This window comes from Siniperca chuatsi, linkage group LG10 (assembly GCF_020085105.1).
Source record: "Siniperca chuatsi isolate FFG_IHB_CAS linkage group LG10, ASM2008510v1, whole genome shotgun sequence".
Taxonomy (NCBI): Eukaryota; Metazoa; Chordata; class Actinopteri; order Centrarchiformes; family Sinipercidae; genus Siniperca; species Siniperca chuatsi.
This window is the reverse complement of record NC_058051.1, coordinates 9,443,109-9,458,185: the sequence shown is the minus strand read 5'-3', so window position 1 is coordinate 9,458,185 and position 15,077 is coordinate 9,443,109. Positions and strand designations below refer to the sequence as shown.

At 40.8% G+C, this 15,077-nt stretch overlaps 1 long non-coding RNA gene across 1 annotated transcript; it reads right to left on the bottom strand.

Moving 5' to 3' along the window:
- Window positions 1-2,961: 2,961 nt before the first annotated feature.
- Window positions 2,962-15,077, bottom strand: LOC122882685. Its single transcript, XR_006379437.1, has 7 exons — window positions 11,740-15,077; window positions 10,846-11,013; window positions 9,710-9,866; window positions 9,449-9,619; window positions 9,207-9,357; window positions 7,218-7,293; window positions 2,962-7,125 (listed from the first exon to the last, which is right to left on the bottom strand). It is a non-coding gene; the product is annotated as an uncharacterized LOC122882685 (long non-coding RNA).

The window sequence follows — 15,077 nt, the reverse complement described above, 5'->3', positions numbered from 1 at the left end:
CACCAGAAAGAGAGTGCTGCCACTAGGTTCACTGGATCACAGTGGTGAGTGAGCCTTAGACACTCAAGGCAGCAGGCCCCCTCGTCTCCACCCTTCCTTGCCGGGGAGGTTGAGGTACAGAGTCCCAGACTCTAGCTGTGCACGGTCTTAACCTGCCACTCCGAGCCCAAGTCCTCTCACACAAGTGAAAATGCAGACAACGCCAAATTGTAGTGGCAATTCCTTAAATAAAGAAACACTCAAGGCAACCACTTGTCTTTCTGTAGGTTTACTTCAAGCGTCTGCAGATGGACTCACAGCAGCAAAACATACATCAGTATAATCTGCTCTGAATGAGTACAGAGAAAAAAGGAGCATCAGTTATTTATCCAGTCTTCAGGGTCAGACTCCTCAACCCGGGGAGAAGAGTATCCCTGAAGTCTGGACATAACAGTCAATAGGATAATTTGTAGTTCCATGTCATCATTATCAGTGTACTGTTCTCATCTCGCAGTCCAAACAATCATACATAGATGAAGTATTGACGCCAAACAATTATAATAATATCTGTATGTTATTATATATGTTATTATATCAGAGAGTCTGTTTGTTCTTGCCATTACAAGTCTGAGAAAAGTATATTTTCACAACAATTCTAGCCTGAAGATATTATTTTTGATTTAGTTTCTTTAGTAATTGCTCTCCAGACAGCAGATGTCTATTTTGAGAGTTGTTTCCCTAAGTTCAGTTCGCATTTTTTCATCAGCCATTTCTTCCCAGAAGACAGGAGAAACAAATTAGAAACATTATGTACCCAGTGGCCATGGATAACATGGTTGAATTTTATCTTCTTTTGATGCCTTGTCTCCAGACAGCAGATGTGATTTGGAGTTTGCTGTCCATGTGATAAGTCAGTCACTGTTATGGGTCGATCCACCATTTCTTCCCACTAGCGCTAAAAACAAATTTCTTCATTAGAAACATTAACAACCAAATGGATGTGGAAAAGATGGTTTCATTTCAGCTGATTTTCTTTGTCTCCGGACAGCATAATTTCACTTTAACCTACAGTCTGAGAAAAGTTTATTTTTCACTACAATTCTATCCAGAAGATCTTATAAAAAATGTTGAGAAACATCACAAATATGGTTTGGGATTTTAGTTTCTTTAGTAATTGCTATCCAGACAACATATGTCATTCATGAGAGTTCTTTCCCTAAGTACATTTTCACCTTTTTTTTTATCAGCCATTTCTTCCCAGAAAAGGGGAGAAAGAAATATCTTCATTAGAAACATGAAACCAATGGATATGGATAACATGGTTTCATTTGGTAACACTTTTGACAGCAGATGTTCATTTGAGCTACTTTTGATGAGATGAGTTTATTTTCACCACTATTATGGGTCGAGCTGTCATTTCAGCTGAGGAGCGCTTAAAACATATTTAAATGATGATTTGATTTGTTCATTTGGAGATTTCTTTCCATGAGATAAGTTCATTTTCACTATTATGTGTCGAACCACCATTTCAACGCTAAGAAACATATTTCTTTCTAAGAAATGTTATGAATCCAATAGATATAGAAAACATGGTTTCATTTGAGTTGATTTTGATTGTCTCCAGACAGCAATAATTTCAGATGAAGCTACATTTTGAGATTTGTTTATTTTCACTGCATTTCTGCCCAGAAGATCTTAGAAAAAATATTAATTGAGAAACATCACAAATATGTTTTGGGATTTTATGTTCTTTAGTAATTGCTCTCCAGACAACATGTGTCTATTTTGAGAGTTCTTTCCCGAAGTACATTTTCACATTTTTTTATCAGCCATTTCTTCCCAGAAGACAGGAGAAACAATCATTAGAAACATTATGATGGATGGATATGGATAACATGGATTCATTTGGTAACACTTTTGACAGCAGATGTTCATTTGAGCTATTTTTGATGAGATGAGTTTATTTTCACCACTATTATGGATCGAGCTGTCATTTCAGCCGAGGAGCACTTAAAACATATTTAAATGAGAAACATCACAAATTTGATTAAGATGAAGGACAACATGGTTTAAATGGAGAACGCCCCCTTGATCCTCCCTCTAGAAGTGGGTGGCTATGCGTAAACCAATGAGCGTGAAGCAGGCGTGGTTAGCAGGAGCCAATGAGCGTGAAGTAGGCGTGTTGAGCAGGAGCCAATGGGAGTGAAGTAGGCATGGGAATGAAAAAAAAAAACGTGTAAATGAAATAATTTTAATCATTTTAATCATTTAAAAAAATAATAAATAATTCAATCATTTAAGTGAAATGAATAGTATGAAAAGTATAAATAATAATTTACAAACTCACCATCTGTAAAATCTAATCTTTCAGGAGAAAAAGACATCTTTCTCTGTTGTCTGTCTGGTGCAGAGTGAGGTGTGAATGAATTGGAAGAATTTGGGAGGGTGGGGATCCAATGGGCAGCAGGTGGGTTTAGGGTTAGCCAATGGGAAAATAGGTTAGGAGGAACTTGCGGGAAACTTTAAAAAAAATATTAAAAGCAGAATATTTCTTGTGTGAAACATCAAACAAGATGAATCAGTGAAGATGATCAGCCAGACGCTTGTGACAAGTTATCAAAACGCAACACCGGGGGGCGCACCCATGAAACAGGTGTATTTGAGTCGGATCCAGACACCTCCCTCCAACGCGCTTCAGGAGGAATGGCTTTTAGAAGATGGAGGTGTGTGGGGATACGCGTTCAACTATGAAGTCAACGAGCTTTGTTTTTACCAGCTGGAGAAAGAAGAAACCCCTCACTCCAAAAGCAACGCTTACATCAATGTTTATGCTGAATCTGCTGGTTTCAAACAACCTCAGAGCAACCCTCAGAGGGAATGAAGGAAAGGAACCTGCAACAAAAGACAAACAGACGCAAACGCTTGCGCGGGATAAACAGGAATTTCCACCAGTGCTTGCCCCGAAAAAAAATGTTACCTGCAGCATTTGGGAGATGAAAAACTCGGGTTCTGGCAGATGGTTCTACCGTTCAAGCCGTCAGGTGGTCAAAGGAGATGAACACTTGGACGAATTCATCTTGGAATATTTCAATACTGAATGCAGAGTGTTCCAGACGTCATTACGGCTGCCCGTCAAGGTGTGGATGAAAATGATGATTGAAAAAGTAGAAAAACTGAAGGATCTCTTCCTAAGGAGTCAGACATCGAGAGACAGTCTGATGATAAAAAAGACTCTGTTTACAGAAGACACCACCCCCAACTCCTCCTCCTCTGACTCCGCCCTGTAATTCATTCCGCTAAAAATAGGTGCACACACTGAGAAAAAGCATGTCTCTTCCTCTTCTACCACAACCAGAAAGCACAGAATTGTCTCCGACTGAGAAAAGCCATGTCTCTCCCTTGGCTCCAGCGACCCGGGAGCCCGGATACTATCGGAACCCCTGTGGCAGCACCATCAGAGACCCCTCTTATGATACGACCAACCTGTTTTGCTGTGAATCATGAACCTTACGGCTGGTGCAAGCTCTGAGAGGAGGGTGGGAATGTGACGATCCCTTCTCCACCATCACCTCGCTGTCAGCCTAAACCAGAGGAGGAAGACCATGCATGCGTTCCCAGAGGAGAACCCTGCAGCAGCACCGCAGGAGCTTGATACGGTTCCTAAAGCAACATCACCACTACACATCGGGAGCCCTACCCTCGATACGACACCCCCACCTTCACTGCCGGGGACCCCTGACTGGATTCTACCTCCTCCTACACCATCTCCCCCCCTCAACTGACCCTCTTCTTCGGTATCCTCAGCTTCAAGCGCCTCACCACCCCCCTCTCCCAAGAAAGAGGACGAACCTGACAGGGTGCTCTCTGACCTATTTCTGAACACGGTGAGAGCCGAGGTGTTTTGCCTGTTTAGCAAGGTTTCGACCGCATACAGATCTGAAATCTGTAACAGCTGTCAAATTGATCACCTGTCAGCTACAACATGAATGTCTGTATGAGATGCCGGATTATTTCTTCCAACGGCACTACAATGAGTTGATGAAACGGCTTTTCGGATTGTTTTATAAGAGCCATTCAACAGGCGCTTCAGGCATGCCATATCCACGTGTCTGCATACAGAGTCCAAGGCGCTTCCGAGGCCTTTCTTCATAACCTCAAAATGACAAGACGCATTGGAGAAAAAATGGAGAAGATGTACGACCTGCTGATCGGTCAAGACAAGAAAAAGATTGAGCTGATGAACTATGTTGCGGACTTTTGGAAGGGAAATGAGTGATTCAAAAAATGGGTAATTATTGCAGAAAACTTGTGACTTATATAGAGGAACGTGTAATCGTTAATCAATGTTTTAGATCAGGTGATTAAAAACAAAGTCACCCGTGTTGTGAATGTTTTTTTCTTTAGAGGCGAAGTCGCTAGACTAGAAAAGATTTTGGACGTTGTTTGAAATGTTGAAAATTGGGATCAGATAGTAAGCGACACATTGCTAGCAGCAAACAAATGCTCTGTGTCTGATACCTTTTGTAAAATCATAAAAGAGATGAGTAAAGATGAAAATGTCTCATCTATTTATTCTTATTGCTGTTATTTCAGCTATCCGATAGCCCATCTCCAAAGCCTTGTTAAATTCAGGAGTGACCCAGACACCAGTCAACGCCCTGTCATCATCGCTATGCTGACACAGACCCTCCTGCAAATTGAGTTTGGCACATGCTTGACAAAGGGTAAACACAAGTTTAGCCCCCATCGTTCTATAGGGCAGGACTGTAGGACTGGAAAGTAAACTCTCTCGGTGGGTAGACCCTTGCTCTGATTAGCCCAAAGTAGCTTTGAGGTTCTTGGAAATCTTTATAGATCATTTCAGGGTGTCCGAGAGAATAGGGGAAGTTGGTGTTACAGTAAGGTTAGAGAGATGTCATACCTACATAAGAGATTGTCTCGTTCGACTCACTGGTGTGTCTCAACTTTATAGCAGAGGTACGCCCTCCGTACAAAGCTTCGCAGGGTGACCACGGCTGTGGAGAGTTATATTGTTTGAGAAACTCCTTCAACTCCTGATGAGATTTCTTCAGCATCATCCACGTATGCTCACGCATGATGAGTTTTACCTTGTGCATGGCTTCTAACTTACATAATTTCTCCTCACAGCTCGCTTGCAACTCTCTGACCCGTCAGAGGACAGGTGTCGTGCGCTTGATAGCAAATTGAACACCCGTGATAGAAACATCCTAGAAACTCAGACATTACTGTGATCTCAGCATACCCGTCTACAAAGACTCGCCCCAGCTGTTTTTCCCCCTTATGTTGGATAGGGATGTCATGAGTATGTGACAACCACTCTAACCATTGGATACCGGCGTTTGAAAATGTTTTGAACTGACCCCAGTAGTCGTCCAGAGAGGGGATTGCTAAAGTTTTCGGTGGTAGAAACATTGTACCTTCATGCATGCCGACGCAATGGTCGCTCGGCTGAAGGGATCAACAGCGGTTTCATCGATATACTGTTTTCTGAACAGCATGCAACCCTTAGCGAGAATTTCTACATCATTTTACAATAGAGGTGTGCCTCTTTCATGCCGTTGAATGTGCCATGCTGCAGCGTTTCGTACCAGCTGTAAAAGTCTTTTAGTTACTCCGTTGTCATGGTCTCAATACCGTGGGTGGGTACTCGCCTGTGTAACTCAAATGGTTCGCTGACACTTGTGTTGTTTACCATTACCGTTCATGGCACAGTAGTACAGTTGTGCACATTTGGTACATTTTTTGTACAAGGCACAAGCGCTGGCATATGTTTGACCTCTCGATCTCTCTGGTTCTTTGTGTTTGGTCAAACAGAAAGGTAAGCGACACATTCTGTTGCATTGGTCACACACACAACAGGTGTCTGTGTACAACCAGGGTCAACCAGGCATACGATGCAACGAGCGTCGCAAGTATGGCCCAGCACGCTGTTAAAACCTGCAAAGCAGTGCTCACAAACATAAGGCGAACCTAGAAAGGCTTTGAGATTTTTAACTACATAGTAGTGATTTTGGAGGAGAAACAAAATCAGGGTTTTACTCCGTCTTGGGCTATCTGTCAAGAATTTGCGGAGAGCCCTGTCATCCTCGGTTCTGTAAAACACTACAATTTTACAGTCCAACGCCTTTTCAAATTTTGGGACGTCACTAAAGGATACAGCGGTCTGATCGTCCGCTTCATTTTGAAGCTGTCTACCGCATTTGAGGGCTTCTCTATCACTGATTTCGGGTTGTAACAGATGAGCAAGACAGATGGCAAAACATAGTTGATTCTCTCTGTTCTGGACGATGTACAGAAAACGTCTTTTTTAAAAAGTGATTTTACAGTCTAGCATTTTCCCCAGAATTTGTTTCCCCCTGCCCCTAGGGTTCTGGATCACTTCCACGATAAGTTCTAGCTAACCATCGGCCATAACGGCCCAGTTGGACTGCACAACACGGAGTAAGAGCCTTTCAAAATCGGCTAGGCTGGGGAGCTCATCATTCTGTGAGACGGCCGAGACGTTACTATGAAGATTTTGCCCGCGCAGCTATAACTGCACCGCATCTTGAGGAGTCGCGTATGCCATTGCTTGCTGTAGCAACGCATCCGCTTGTTGCAAAGTTGTGTTGTGATATACACCGTAGTCCACTATTCCATCTGTGTTAAGCGGGGGTGGAAAGTTTAACAACTGTCTGATTTGATCATTTGCAAATCGACTTCACCGCACAACACTTGGTTGTGGTGAAATACGAGCACCTCCTTGCTGCACAGGAGAACTGTCACAGACACGCCAGGCTCCACCACATCGCAGCCACACCACACCTCCTCACCTGAATACTAATCCCCAGCACCTGTTTCCCATCACACACCTGTACGTATTCAGCCACTCTACTCCTCCATAAATTCCCACTCCTCACCTCAGTCTGGGTCCGGTCTCGTTCATATGAAGGACAGAGCTACGCTACCTACCTTCGAACACTCCACGGACTCACCCACGATGTTAAGTCAAGGTTGCCGCCACTTTGAACCCCGATCCCCGAATCCCAACTCCAGTAATCTCCGGTCTCCTGAGTGTGTCGCTCCAGCCCCGGCTCCCGTCTGTCTCCGGTCTCCTGAGTGTGTCGCTCCAGTTCCCAAAACCTTCTACCATCAGCGAAATAAGGGACGGTATCATTTCCACTCATATCCATTCCATATTACCTCTTTGTAATAATAAACTCTCTCAGTCTCCTCACCTTTGTCTCCGGTTGTTCTGTCCGTAACAAGAACTGGGTATGCTGAGATCGATATGGTTTGTGGGTGTCTGAGGGTCTGATAAAGCAGGGTTTTGTTCAAGTTGGACATTATTTATTACAATTGTTTTGTCTAGTGAACCTGCAAATTCATAGCATGTACCTGTGGCGGTGCTATACCCATCTACAAAATATGACCCAAACAACTGTTCATTCAACTGTGCATGTTTGATCTCAGTGTTTTCTGTACGAGCCATATATTCCAGCCACTGCATAGACACCTCTGAATATGTCTTATTTTGCTTAACGTGTGCCCCTTCATACGTAAGAGCCACAGCGTGTTTGAATAACCCCATACAGCTAGATGCCAGTGTGGTGAATGCAAATGGAGAGAAGAGTATCGCAATAAATCATGCATGCTTTGCGCAACATTGCCACATCATACATAATACAGTACCATCAAATCTCTGCTTGAAAATCAAAGATTTCATCACGGACTGTGTCATACCACGTCAGAAAGATCTTTTTCTGACTGCCACTCATACTGTCATACCCATAGTAAGATGGGTCAGGGTAAGCTCCTATGTAGTTCTCATTTTCCCTAGTGTTGAACTTGTGGGAAAAATATCCCTTCTCCATATCTTCAAAACCTTGGGCTACATTTGTTTTACACAAATGTGTGGGTAGGAAACTGAATTAATCTATCCAGCGCTGTCAGACATTTCAGTGTATTAAAACAAAACTTTGCCTTATGTTTACCACCGTGGTTTTACTTTTTCAATGGGCTAAATAAAACATTCGTGAGGCACTTTGCTCTCCTTATGCAGGTTTTTTCCAATGGCGTAGGTTTTTTCACAAGCCTTGCAGTATTTCAATCTGTCACAAGGAACTACGTGGTCTTTCGCTTTTTGTAGCTCGTGTTGCTCAAAACAGTCCTTAGATTTGCAAATGCGTTTACAGTCTGGACATTTTACACCCTCCACTGCAACAACTGTACCAGCAGGTGCAACACAATTAGCTATTAAATCCATTTCTACATCTGCACTATTCTGTGTGCATTAGCATCACCTACACCCTCGTCTGCAACAACTGTGTGACCCCTGTTACAGCAGGGGGCACACAGTTTAGCTATTACACAATTAGCTATTACAACCCCTTCTACCTCAGCAGCAGCAGGGATACATCACTCTATGTTCCTTTTCAGTAAACGGACCATTGCAAGTCGTTTTTTAAACTGACGGCTCATGGTTGTATAATCATTATTACACATTTCACGACCAGACCAGTCACTATGTTTGAAGATTTTTCTAGGAGGAGGATTTGTGACACTATCGTCTACAGACACTCTATCAACTACAGCACAAGGGACACAACGCTTAGGTAACAGCTCTATGGTTCTTTTCAGTCAACGGTGCATTGAACTATTTGAACTCTAACTCTGCTCTTTGAGTTTCAGCAAGAACATTCATCGCCTTGATTTTCATCCAGATCTGCTGTTTTTTGAATTTTTGAATGCCACTAGCATGCACACATCTATACAAAGCAACAGTTTTACTTTGGGCTAGAACAGTGTTTATTAAGACTTTGTTACAGTGCTGCAATTCATCAATTTTTCTACTCATAGAACTTTCCAATTCATCAAATTGTCTGTTCACCAAGTTAAACAAACCATCTAGTCTCCCATCCTCATAATTTACAACATCACCTCCCGCAGCTCTTGCTAAATTACTAATATTTAAACAGCACCCATAAACCTCAGTTAAATTAGGTAGTTCTGATGGCTCTGAGAAAACACACAGTAATAATATTTGGCCTGATGTAGTATCCACCAGCTTCATACAAGTGGGTACAGTACAGATAGAACACACAGATGTATAAGAGCAAGTTGATTCATCCAATATTCTGAGTATATCACCAAACTGTGAATCACAGGCGTGCTGGCCCTGTTGTTCACACAAACACTTTGGAAAAACGCATCTTGTTTGATATTACCTGAATGTTTTTCAATCCCCCACTCTGTCTTGTTCAGTTCTCTGTAGAGCGCTTCAACATCAGATGTGAGTCCATTGACCTCCCTTCCCCCTCAAATGCATAGACTGGCTCCAGCGGTTGGTGAGTAATTATTAACTGCATAGTCTTAGATCTGATAAAAATTAGGAAAGATCATGTCAACACACACACACTAATACATTTATTAAGCAGTGAATACACTTAAATCACATATTGATACTTACCTTGCAACCGTCTCAGCACGACTAATGCCCTCTGAATCTCCTTCATCCCCTGAGGCAGCACCTCTGATGATGGATTCAGTTTGTGTAAGTTCTTTGCCCTCTTCCCCTGTGCAAAGGTGTTCCCTGTCTCCTTCTTCACCAGCACTGCACCCCCGGTGATGGAATTACAGCCTGTATAAATCCTTGTATAAAAACCACTCATACAACACTCTCATAAATAAAACAGCCATAATTACAGACAGTTCACATATTGTTACATACCCTGTCTCCCCTAAGTCCACGTCGCCCCCTAGGGTTGCTTCCCTGGTGATGATTTCACTGCCTGTATTAGCTCGTTTTCCTCTACCCATGCTGCATAGACTGGCTCTGGGTGTACGTCAGCCGTTATTAAGTGGACATTTGCAGGCCTGATAAAAACCTGGAAAATCATATCAACACACTCTCATAAATAAAATAACCGTGAATACAACACGGATCACATATATTTAGTGTTACACACAGTGTAGACCTATTTTATTCAGCATATAGTTCCTCCAACACCTTTTGGTGCTTGGCTAATTCACGCTCCGTCCTAATTGCCTTCAGAGAAAACAGCCTTTTACGTCTCCGATGCTGTGCCCCGTCTTAGTTATTTATTATTATTTCAATCAATAAAAGTAAAAAAAATCCCCCTTTTCAGATAAAATTAAAAGAGGAAACAAACAAAACAAAACAAGAATTAGAATCTAATAACGAAGTGAACCAGTGCCATCTAAAGCACCGAAAGGAGCATTTCATAGGCAAGCAATGAAACACTGCCTCTATATAACGGGTCCAGCAAAGATTTCTCAAGGTAGACAGCACTTTTTAAAAAAAATATCAGCTGACTCAAATCACAGAGACAAATCGAACAGGAGGAGGGAGAGAAGTTCCTCCAAAATCAGGAAAACTCACTTATTCAAGAACCACAGACTCACTAACCATGTACACCTAGTTCAAAGCCTCCCCTTTTTTGGCTAAACAACCAAGGATGCACATTCATTAACCAAACACTCACAGGTCAAAAGATATTATAGAGGTCTTTGCCGCCTCCCTTCTAGGTATATACAACCAAGGGTGCAAGAAAATAATTAGTTCCAAACTCACCCAGTGTTTTTCCACACCGAACGGACCCTCCCTCTTGTGCAATTTCAGGCCAGAGATTACCATCTCTGCCTATTTTAGGCCAGAAATTACCATTTCTGCCTTTTAGACCAAGGAATACTATCCCTGCCTGTTTTTAGGCGAATTCCTCTAGAATTCCCTTTACTAAGCTTAGATCAACAACACACAAAACAAAAATATACAAATACAATTTCCACACAATTAACATGCCAATTGAACCCTCTAAATGTTATTTTAAAGTTGAGATGACTTACTGCTGTCTCGATCCTCAAAAGGATGACCATCAGGCATCTTGAAAAAACCTCTTAAACATGGGCTCGAGGTTCCTCTGTCCCCTAGGATTGTCCCGATCTGCGGAATGGTCAGCAGGTTAGATCATCTCGGTGGGACCTCCAGAATGTTGTGGAAATTGTCCGATAGCACTAAACACATAATGTAATATACACAAAACACAGAAGAGTTGAAGTAAATAATTGTAATGAATTACAAGGAGATCACAAAACCATACCACAAGAACCAACCAAGGTGTGTCTCCCCAAATACTTTCATACACTACATTTTATAGTGTTTCAAGACAAACCACACTGTGATTAGCTCTCAGCCAATAGATAACACTTTCATCCAATTATGAAAAGCCAAGTGTATAGCATTCTCTGATCATGCAATGTCCATGCACTGACATAGTCCAAACTCATGTACAATGGAATTTTGAGTGAAACCACATCTGGTTCTCCACATTACTTTTATCCTTCCCACATCTGAGAGGAGCTCTCTCATATGGCTTCACCCTGTAACACACATAATCTAGACACATTCTTTCCGGCAATTCCCCCCTCAAAAGTCAAACACAGTGAATTACTGTCCTCCTTCTCCCCTTTTTTGAATCTTGTCAGCCTTCTTGCCTCACACACATCTTCAATATCCTGAAATGACTCGGCCTCTACCGTCAGTGGCACGCCGCTTACTACTCCCTTCTTCTTTACTTCTGATCCAAGTGGGAAGCAAGTCACACTGCTATGATCTCTAAATGCACAAATCTTCAGGGCTCTATCGCTCTGACGCTTTGATACACAATCAATGATAACCATCCCACCTCACATCCTGACCGATCTTACATCTCCAAGCTTTCCTCATACAAACTTTCTGACCTCATGTGGATCCTTGAAAATCCTGTCTGTCTGTGTCACAGCTACCATCCCAAAGATATGTCTCCTCTTTCCTCAATCATTTGAATTACTCTTCTTCCTTTTCTTTTCATTTGCAAATCCTCTCGAGTCCTCGTTTCCGCGCTCCTCCTCTGATTCCATTTCCTCCTTCTCCCTCCGACTGTCACCCTGAGTCCACAAACTGTAAGTAAAAGTCCAGAAATTATGAAGTTCTCGTCCTCAGCTCAGGCCAGATGGGCTGGATGCTGCGACTTCCTGTATCCGTTTGAAATTAAAAGCCCTCTTGCTCAGTAATACACGGTCCAGCCATATGCTAGGTTTTGACTTAATCTTGTTTTTTTATGTATATGAATCATTGAGAAAATATTTTGAAAATACAAAATTATTACACTCTAAAGTATCTTGGTACAAATTAGATTTAATTTTGTTTCCTCCCTGTCAAATACCAATTACAAAGTACTCAAAATCAATTGAAATTCGTATTTAAAATACAAAATTGTGCTTTTCATACAACTAAAGCAACATTGTTCTTCAAACATATAGCAATTGCAATGTATGACACAGAAGACAAAATTAAGGAGTAAATAGACAGGACATAAATTTTTTTTAGTAACTGGGAATTGGCAGGTTACTAATAAATTCAAATCACACAACATTCATAAATATACAGTACATTGATTTGAAAGCAATTAGGCTTTGACGGGGAATGTCACATATGTTATTCCTGTGCCCAAGGACAGTTAAGTCTAATTAGGAATATGTTGTTGATGTAGACTGGGGACTTTGTTGCTGGTGCTTGACTTGAGATAATTGCAAGGGGAGGAGTTCTGCAGGCTCTGAAGTTCTTCCCAAAACTGTCTTGAGCCATGTAGAAAATGTAGGATTAGGCAAGCAACAAGGGAGTTGTGGGGGTCGTAAGAAGGTGGATGTCTGAAAAGAAATGTATTTCTGTGCATGCGTAAAGAAAATTTTATTCAAATACAAGTCCAAATTTTGTCGACTTTGTCCACTCACAAAAAATTACAGTGCTCTGCTGATGCTAATAACCTGATAATATCATTATAGAGTAACTGTTAGTAACTGGAAATTGGCAAGTAAGTTACTGTTGGGATTCAGGTAGGACAGGTTTGGTTATTAGCAAAATATCAAATATATTTATGAATATTAATACAATTATTAATATTGTCAAAATTCTTAATATGGATGAATAATTACGGGGCACCACCCTGGGATAAGGGACCAATAACCAAACGTGAAAAACAGTCTCAAAGGTGGCTGTCCACTTAGAAAGGCTGATATTTAAAGTACTATCTTACATTAATAATATTGGACAGTGGAGTGTGAATCCGAGCACTGACCATCACAACCAACTGTTATTGAGTTTATTTAACTTTAGCACTGATTAATAATCAGTAACTTCAGCCAACAATCACTGTCATCTATTCTAAACACAATAAGCATACAGCAATCAGTAAGTATGTATACTGTGTGTGTGTGTGCATGTCACTACATCCTCAAATTAGCTATTTTAGTGATTGCTTACTTCAGTTGAGATAATGTAGGAGCAAGCAACATACAGGTTAATGTATACTGTGAATATTCTGATAAATGTTCAGCCTTACAGTAACTAACATGGAATTTTAACCATATTGAGTCATCTCTCTCTATCCTAACCCTATGCCAGATATGTGTAGTATAAGGCACTTGGTTGGGAACATAATTTCAATTCAATTTATTTTATTTATATGGCACCAATTCATGACAGTAGTTATCTCATTGCACTTTTCCTAAAGAGCAGGTCTAGACTGTACTCGTTATATTATTTACAGAGACCCAACAATTCAGGCACTTAGCGGCAGTGGCAAGGAAAACAATTATTTATACACAACTTAAAAATAATGAGAATCAACTAAGGGTGTGTACTTGTTTAGAGACATTTGTAGTGCATCTCAACCCTATCATTAAAAAAATGTAATGCCAACAAATGAACAAACATGTTTACAACTGAGTTGTTATTCTTAAAGCCTGACATTACTTGTATAATAATTAGGTCTGCAACAAACAATTATTCATATTTATTAACTTAACATGGATGTCTATTGCTTAAACAGATGGTGAGATTAGTGATGAAACTCAAGGCGAGCACACACACACATTACAGTTGTTAGGCAGATTATTAATATGATTTGGGTTCCACTTCTGTTTGTCTGTTTTCAGCCTGTTTGAGCTGGTGTTGACTGTTGGCAGATAAAATCATACAGTGTGTGGTGTTTAGTGATTATAGGCTAATTTTTAGCTATTTGATGTGCTAGTTGTTCCCATTAAGATTATTTAAATATGTTTTATTTTTGCTAATTGAACTGGGAGTATCAACATCACTTAGTGGGAGAAATTTTTTAAAATTATTTTAGAATCTAGTTCATCAGGTTTGAGGTCACAGCTTCCTTCACTCTGCATAGTTTAAAGTCTGTGATGTCTCATCCAAATTTAGCATTTCTTCAAATTTTGTTTCCCCTTTTCCTTTTCTGTTCAAATTGCATTATACATTAGCAAGGCAAAGTTTGTCTTTGAACTCCATTGTAATTTTAGCACAGGAACCTCTCGTGGGATAGTCTTGCCTAGCTTTGCAACTGTAATCATAGGCTATATCTGAAATGAATCCCGATTTACTATATAGTGCAGTGTATTTACTCTACGGCATTTTATTTGAGTGTCTGAATTCTGTCTGTGAAATTTATGCTCCATATAGTGCCTTCAAAAGTTCCCACAATGGAACAAAAAACATTAGCATGTACACTACCTTCTGCAAATAATCCCACAACACACTACATCGCATTTTATAGATATGAAAATTACTGTTGTGGGACTACAGCTGTCAGTGATGATGCAAAATGATGTTGATTCATAAGTGTCTGAAATCTTAATTTACTGCTCACTGTAAACTATTTAGGGTTCACAGGGATGCATGTGTGCACAAGGGAGTGATATCGGACACAGCCATGCGTCGTCCATTGTGTTGTTCTTAGTTGTTCAGTACTTGCTCCCTTGACTGTTAATACTAAAATAATATGTATGCTGGTGAAAATAGTTATGTGTTGGGTTTTTAGTCTTTGTTCATTAAGGTTCTTAAGGAATGTTCCAGTTTAACGTGACTGAAAATGGAAGTATGAGGAGAAGGACAAGGATCACACAGCTGGTTAGTTTCATCTGGCTTGATCGATAGATATAATTAGGTGTCATCCGCATAACAATGAAAGTTTATGGAGTGTTTCCTAATAATATTGCCTAAAGGAAGCATATATAAGGTGAATAGAATCAGT